The 7,326-nt window shown below is 47.3% G+C and overlaps 1 pseudogene; it reads right to left on the bottom strand.

The window, feature by feature from the left end:
• The window catches only part of LOC106001536, a 44,733-nt pseudogene extending 41,240 nt beyond the window's left edge, over positions 1–3,493 (bottom strand).
• Between the last annotated feature and the right edge of the window lie 3,833 nt (positions 3,494–7,326).

Here is a 7,326-nt window from a genome sequence, read left to right as displayed (position 1 = left end):
AAAGAAAGAAAATATATTTAGAATATAGTTATGTCACCAGGCACTTGTGACTCATACCTAATCTGAGCTACTCAGGAGGCTGAGATCTGAGGATCTTGGTTGGAAGCCAGCCTGGGCCATAAAAAACAATCTGTGAATGGAGGGGGTAACAATGTTCAAGAGGAAGTGTACTCATTACCTCACTCATGTAACTGTAACCCTCTGGATAGTATCTTTACAATAAAAAAAGAGAGAAAAAAATCTGTGAGACTCTTATCCTCAATTAAGTGAAAAACCTGGAAGTGGAGCTCTGGCTCAAGTGGTAGTGCTAGCCTTGGGCAGAATGCCCTGCATTCCAGCGCCAGGCCCTGCATTCACACACACAGCACTTGTGTCACTAGGCACCAGTGGCTCATGCCTTAATTCTATCTACTCAGAACACTGAGATCTGAGGGTTGTGGGTTGATGACAGCCTGGGCAGGAAAAAATTGTGATATTCTTATCTCTAAGCAGCAAAAAGCCGGAAGTGGAGCTGTAGGTAAAGTGGTAAAGTATCAACCTTGACAAAAAAAAGCTAAGGGATACACTTAGGCCCTGAGTCCAAGCCCCAATAACAGCACACACACACACACACACACACACACACACACACGTGCACACACGGGCACACATGCTCTCACACACAAATTCTTGTGTCTAAACTTAGAGCAACGGAGGATAGTGTCAATGGTGACACTTCTGGAGGAAAGCATCAAGGCGAGGCAGGAGAAGCCATCTGCCATCCCCACCCAGCTCCTCTAGGTTTCTGCTCAGAACCTGCTCATGCTTCACCATCTGCCAGACTCCAGCTCCAGGACCAATTATAATATGGCCATGTCCTCTGACAATGCCCCCCTTTCCATGAAGGAAACACAGGAGAAAAGCAGCACAATTTCTTCCTAAGAGGACTGCAGCCACCTAATGGGGGACTGGCAGATGCTAAGACTTGGAGCAGCAGGCCAGATGCACCCTCGGTGAGGAAAGCTGATGAGAGATCCAGGCTGGGGCTCAGTCAATTCCTTCCCTCTCCTCAGGAGCTGCCCTTCCTCCCTGAATCCATTCCCTCTCCCCAGGCTGCCTGGGACATGATGCCAAGCTCATGGTGGCCAATCTCTGCAGCCTGTCTCCATGAAGACCTGAACAATGGTCTGGGATGCCTGCAGCACATGTAGCTCAGGGCCAGTATGGAGGGTACAGATGCCCAACCGATGGATGGCACTCAGCTCTTACTTCCTATACAGCTGGCCTCAAAGAGGAGCACCGAGGAGGAAGACCTAAGAGTACTGCACCCAAGTTCTAGAGTGTATCCCTCAGAGAGGGGAGAGAGACCCATGCTGGCATGCTACGTCTTCTAAGTGGACTTTCATTCTCAGGAGTAGAGAGACAAAAATGGGAACAATGTAGAAGGCTGGCTTTGTGGGGGGGCAATTGTGGCTTGAAATTTAACATCTTATAAGTGCTAGGCAGGCACTCCTCTACTTGAGCCATGCTGATTGACCCAGAAAGGCCATTTGTATGGCGTGTGTGTGTATGTGTGTGTGTTTGTGAATATTGGCGCATGAACTCAGCACCTCATGTTTTTTCCATGCTTCCTCATTGAAAGAAGGTGCTCTACCACTTGAGCCACAACTTCACTCCTGGCTTTCGCTGGCTAATTGGAGATAAAGATGTCCAGGAATTTCTGCTCAGTCTGTCTTTCAACCATGATGCTCAGATCAGAGTTTCCTTAGTAGCTAAATTATAGGCATGAGCCACCAGTACCCAGTATTACTCTATGTTTTCAAATTTCCAAAATATTTTTATGGCCAATTCTGAACTTTCAAGAGAGTGAAAGACCTCTCTCTCCCGTTTCTTCCCATAAACATACATGCCTTCTTGAATAACATTTGTGGCAGTGCCTGTGTATCACTGTAGTATGAGAGACATTTCAGACCAGACATTTTCATGAAACTATTAGTTGATAACACCAATGGTACATTAAATTATATATCTTACCAGATATATGACACCAAAATATCCAAAAGAGATGATTATGTAGTCCAGAACCTTGAGCCTCAGTTTTTTCCTCAATTAATTGTTCTTCTGGAATGCCCTTAATGGGTATGGGTTTTACCTTTCTTTGCCTTTACTTGGGGGGTGGAAGAGACAGGAAATAGGCCTTAAACACAGGATTGCTATCACAAATCAGCTTTTTTTTTTTGTCAGTTGTGGGGTCTGAACTCTGGGCCTGGGCGCTGTCCCTCAGCTCTTCAGCTCAAGACTAGCACTCTACCACTCGAGCCACAGCACCACGTCCAGCTTTTTTTCCCCGCTTATGTGGTGCTGAGGAATCGAACCCAGAGCCTTATGCATACAAGGCAAGCGCTCTACAACTGAGCCACCTTCCCAGCCCCACAAATCAGCTTTTTTGCTCAAGGCTAGCAATGTACCTACCACTTGAGTCACAACTCCATTTCTGGCTTTTCTGTAGTAATTGGAAATAAGAGTCTCATGGACTTTCATGCCCAGGCTTCTACAAACCTTGATCCTTAGGACACAGCTTTCTGAGTATCTAGCATTACAACACAAAACTGAATTCTTCATCCAAATGGTGATCAGGTCTCCAGCCCTCTGGCCCTGCAATTTCTCCCACACTTCCTTGGCCTCTAGAGCTACTTACAGGGAGCACAGGAGGAGTGGGACTGAATTCTGAGAGGTCTCTCTCTGGCTTGGTGTGGCCTTAAGCTCTAACTACTAATACCTGATAGAGTTGTAGCTTCCTGTTATTAAGTAGTGTTCATAAATGATGCACTGAGTAGAGGAGAAAAATAAAGACAGAGACATTCTGTATTTTATAGAACAGAGACATTAAAAGTGCTCCACAAAATTCCCTCCGGTGTCCAAAACACATGGTCCACAGCTGAATTACTAACAGCTTAATATAAGCGAGGCATGGTATACCACATCTGTAAACCTACTTTCACAGGACTAAGAAAGAAACGCGGTTGGGTAAAAGGAAAAAGGCAAAGTAGGAGGAGGAACAACAGTCTGTGATCCAATGAGAAGGGCAGGAGCTATTAAAATATGGCACAGGGGGAGCCCAGCTCAGTCTCCAGCTCACCAAAGCTCTTTACCTGCAGGGAGACTCCAGCATGGCAGCCGTTGTGTCTCTGCAGCAGGGAGAAGGGACTCCATTCCAGGTGCTCAGAAGCCTCTCAAGGTGCCCATCTGGTTTCAGTACAAGTCCCTGATGAGTCCCAGAGTGGTTTCCTGCAGGCCTGGCTGGCAGAAAGGATATGTGGTGAGCTTGAGAATGGGTGGGGGTGGGGTCCTCCTTCCCACACTCCTCTGGCTCTGGCAGATAGCAGAGCCAGCCTCCCTGTGCCCACATCCCAGATATGTCCCCACTGCCCCAGCCCATCTTTCCCTCCCCAATCTCTCAGAGCCCCTCCACCTTCTCCATCTCCTTCTCCCCATGCAGGCAAGGATTCCCCATGGTGAGTGTGACCCATACCCTACTCCATGTGACACATTGGGTCCTGGAGGTGAGGCTGCACCTGGTGTTTCGGTGGCCTTGCTACCATCGGGATGTAAGTGAGATGATCATGAAACTGGCCAGCCACTTGCACCAGTTCATCCTGCAAAGTAAGCTGTGCTCAGGGAGGGTGACCCAGCCAAACTCCAGTCCCTCGGGGAGATCTGAGGCTTCCTGGCATTCAGAGAAGTCTCTGGTCTCCCAGCCAGTCTGCAAAAGGCTTTCAGGAATTCAAGGGATCTAGAAAGTCTCATGAACCTTGTGTTCTGGGATAGCAGCTCCCACCCTAGCTTCCAGCTGAGGTCACTGTACTGGGGTAGACAGGGTTTAGGACACAGGTGCGGTCTCCTCACACTGTTCTTGCAGGTCCAGAGGAGGCGTTGGTCAAAGAGGCTGAATCCCAACCACTTCAAGAGGCTGATTTTGAGGCTAGGAGCCAGCCATCTCTGAACCTGGAGGAGGTGGAAGGGAACTGAGGTCTCTGGAGGCTCCTGAGCTGTTCAGACATCTCCAATCCCAGTGAGAGCCTCGTGGGTTCAAGTGGAAATCTCTAAAAACTCATGCCTTCTGGTCCTGGCAGCTGGGGGAAGAATGATGTGCGATCTGCTTTTGTTTTTCCTCTATGATAGATGCTGGTGAGCAAGAATGTAAACAGTTCTAATAAACACCAGGGCATTCCCCAAGGTTTGTTGATGGGAAGGCATAAGGAAAGGGAAGGGCTTTTTCCAGCACTGAGGGTTGTGTGAGCATCTCCTTGGGGCACCTGGAGCCTCAGCAATAGTCACTGGCTCTCAGGTGCTTTCTCCATGCCCTTTAACCAAGAGCATCTGATTACAGGTATGAGCCACCAGTGCCCAGCCAAATTTTCTGATTTTTGGGCTTAGAATATCCATAGCACAGTGGGGAAGAGTGGGCATAGAACACACAAGGCACTGGATTGGATTCCTACCCCTAGCTAGAGGAAAAGAATCTACAGGATAACAAGCCTAGCAGACCTTCACAGCTAAAAACAAAACTATAAAATTATTTAACATGTGTGTGTGCGTCTGTGTGCGCGCGTGTGTGTGTGTGTGTGTGTGTGTGTGTGTATACTGATACTGAAAATTGAGCACTGGGGCTTGAACTCAAGTCCTTGTGCTTTCAGTTGGCTTTTTCTATCAAGGCTGGTGCTCTATCATTTGAGCGGCAAGTCCACTTCCAGATTTGTTGCCTCTGCTGCAATTACACATAGGCATCTGGATTTTGAGAATACTACTCTATTTATGATAGCATATCTCAATTTAGAGTGCTTTCATATTACATTTCAGTAGATTATTGACTATATTTGTGTTCTGGAAAGATCTTCAGTGGCAAACTGGGATGGAGCAATAAATGGCCCCCTATGTTGACATTAAGTGTGTTCCAGAAACAACTCTGGACTTTGACAATCTGTAGCATGGTAAGTTGCAGGATGGCTCGAGGTATATAGCTGAAGTGGTACAACACCAGCCTAGCAAGTTCAAAATCTGAGAACCAGTACTCACCCTACCACCTGCAGCATGAAAAACCTTTAGGATAGGGGGAAAATACAATTGCTTTATGAATCCTAGAAGGCCAAAGGCAGGACATTGGATTACAGAACAGTTTTTTTCCTAGCTGTTAAATCTCTAGTATTCACTGTCTATCAGGTGAATGGCAACACTGCACAAGTATGGATAAGAAGTACCATTTGCTTAGGTAAAAGCTGAGTTCCTTTGGAGCAGCTCTTCTTCACTGTCCCCAATCTCAGTAATCACTTGAGGGACCTTCTCTGCTCAGTTTACAGGAACTCTCGGAAAATGGGAGATATTTGGCAGGGGATCAATGGTTCAACCCTTTATCCTAGCTCTTCAGAGGCTGAATCCTGGAGGATTATAGCTGGTGAATAGCCAGGGCAGGAAAGTCTGTGTGTGCCATTCCACCTTCAAATAACCAGCAAAAATCAAGGCTTAGGTGACGCAGCATCAGCGACCAAGCAAGCCCAAGGAAGGCAAGGCCTGAATTTGTTACCAGCAAAGAACGGAGTTTGACTGGACCTAGTCCATGACCACATGAATACAATTCCCATCAAGGGAGATCAGAAATCGGATCCCTACAAACATTTCTACATGTCTCATTCCTGTTTGAGCAGCGCACAGGAAGGAGCGGCAGACACAGGGGCACACCTTCCCCAGCACACGTGGCACCCGGTCCGTGTCTGCGAGGCTGTTCAGCAGGCCGGGCGGCCATGCTCTCCAAGGACGGCCTGGGTCACCCTGGAGTGGCTACGGCGGCCCTTCCGGGCCAGACGCCGCCATCCCACCGCGGAGCCGCAGCCCTGCGAGCTGTCCGCACACGGGCTCAGGTTCCCGTCATCGCTGCAGGTCCTCCCGCCACCCCACTTACAGAGCTCAGGGGCCTGGTCCTCCAGCAAGCCTGGCTTCTGCCAGAAGACGCTCCAGCAGGGCACTTCCGGTGGTGGTGTGGCCACTTCCGGCCGTGGGCACCTGGCACTTAGAAAGTGGGGCTTGGGGCCTAGAGGGTCACACAGGCCTGCAGGACTCTGTTCAGCTTCCACTAGTCCAGCACCGCCCTTGTCCTTACTATCTGGAAGGAGTCTACTGTGTTAACCCTCACTGAGTACTCACTGGTGCTTGAAATAGAGCAAGAGTGATTCACAGAGTATCTAGCCACAGGGTGGGAAGGAGCCTCGATCCTCAAGGATTCAGATTATTGTAGAAAGGGGGTTGGTGCATCAATGCTGTGGCATAAAGCCAGGTCTTCAGGCCAAGTCCACTATGCTCCCGTGCCTGGAGCTCAGTCCAAGTTGTCCTCTGTTCCTGCATTACTCAGAAGAGAGTAAGTCTAACCAACTGCTTGAAAGAATAAAAAAAGTCCAAAACTCTGAGTTCTCTCAGACAACCCTCCCTTCCCCAACCTGTACCGGTCCACGAACATCCTCTCAACCAATGGGGAATTGGGATCTGAAGGTATGGTGTAGAAGTACATCAATTATCTAGCAAGCCAGAGCTCTTGGATTCAACCTGAATGACCACCCATGGTGAGTTTAAACAGGGTCCTTTAACTTCCAATGGACTCTTTTCATGCTACAATAGAAAAACCAATCTGTGTTAGTGGGGATTGTCAAGTTTCAGCTTTGCAAGTAGATCAAACTACACTATTGAGCCCTGTTTTTATAACACAAACATCTCAATGTTGTATTTTTTGGACTTTGAACCTAAAATTTAGAAAACAATAAAAATGTATGTGTGCCAGGGTTGAAGTGTGACAGTGCTGTCTCAAAATATGAGGTCTTGAGTTCAGCTTCTACCACACTCTCACTGAAAAACATGCTTCTTTTCTAGAATACAATGGATTCACACACAAAAAAAATGTATAAACTCAGATATAAGGAGACATGAGAGAGACTGAGATAGTGTTTTATGTCTATAGCACAAACAGGTCTTGACTTCAGGGTCTTGAAATCTAGTTCAGCTTTTTCTCTCAAGGCTAGGACTCTACAGTTGAACCACACTCCAGTTCAGCTTTTTTTGCAAGTTAATTGGGAATAGATTGTCAAGGATTTTTTTGTTCACCTGCCAACTTCCAACTGAGAGCATCAGATCTCAGACTCCTAACTAACTAGGATTATAGAGCTCATCCAAGGGTGACTGGCTTTAGATGTATTTATTTTAAAGACAAATCAAGGAGGATTTTCTGATTTCAATATTTGGGCAAGTAGATCCCAAAAAGAAATTATTTTAGGCAGCTGATTGTGGCTTACATCTGTAATGCTA

This window comes from Dipodomys ordii, unplaced genomic scaffold (assembly GCF_000151885.1).
Source record: "Dipodomys ordii isolate 6190 unplaced genomic scaffold, Dord_2.0 Scaffold313, whole genome shotgun sequence".
Classification (NCBI taxonomy): domain Eukaryota; kingdom Metazoa; phylum Chordata; class Mammalia; order Rodentia; family Heteromyidae; genus Dipodomys; species Dipodomys ordii.
The sequence above is the reverse complement of the archived record's forward strand: the minus strand, read 5'-3'. Positions and strand labels throughout refer to the sequence as shown.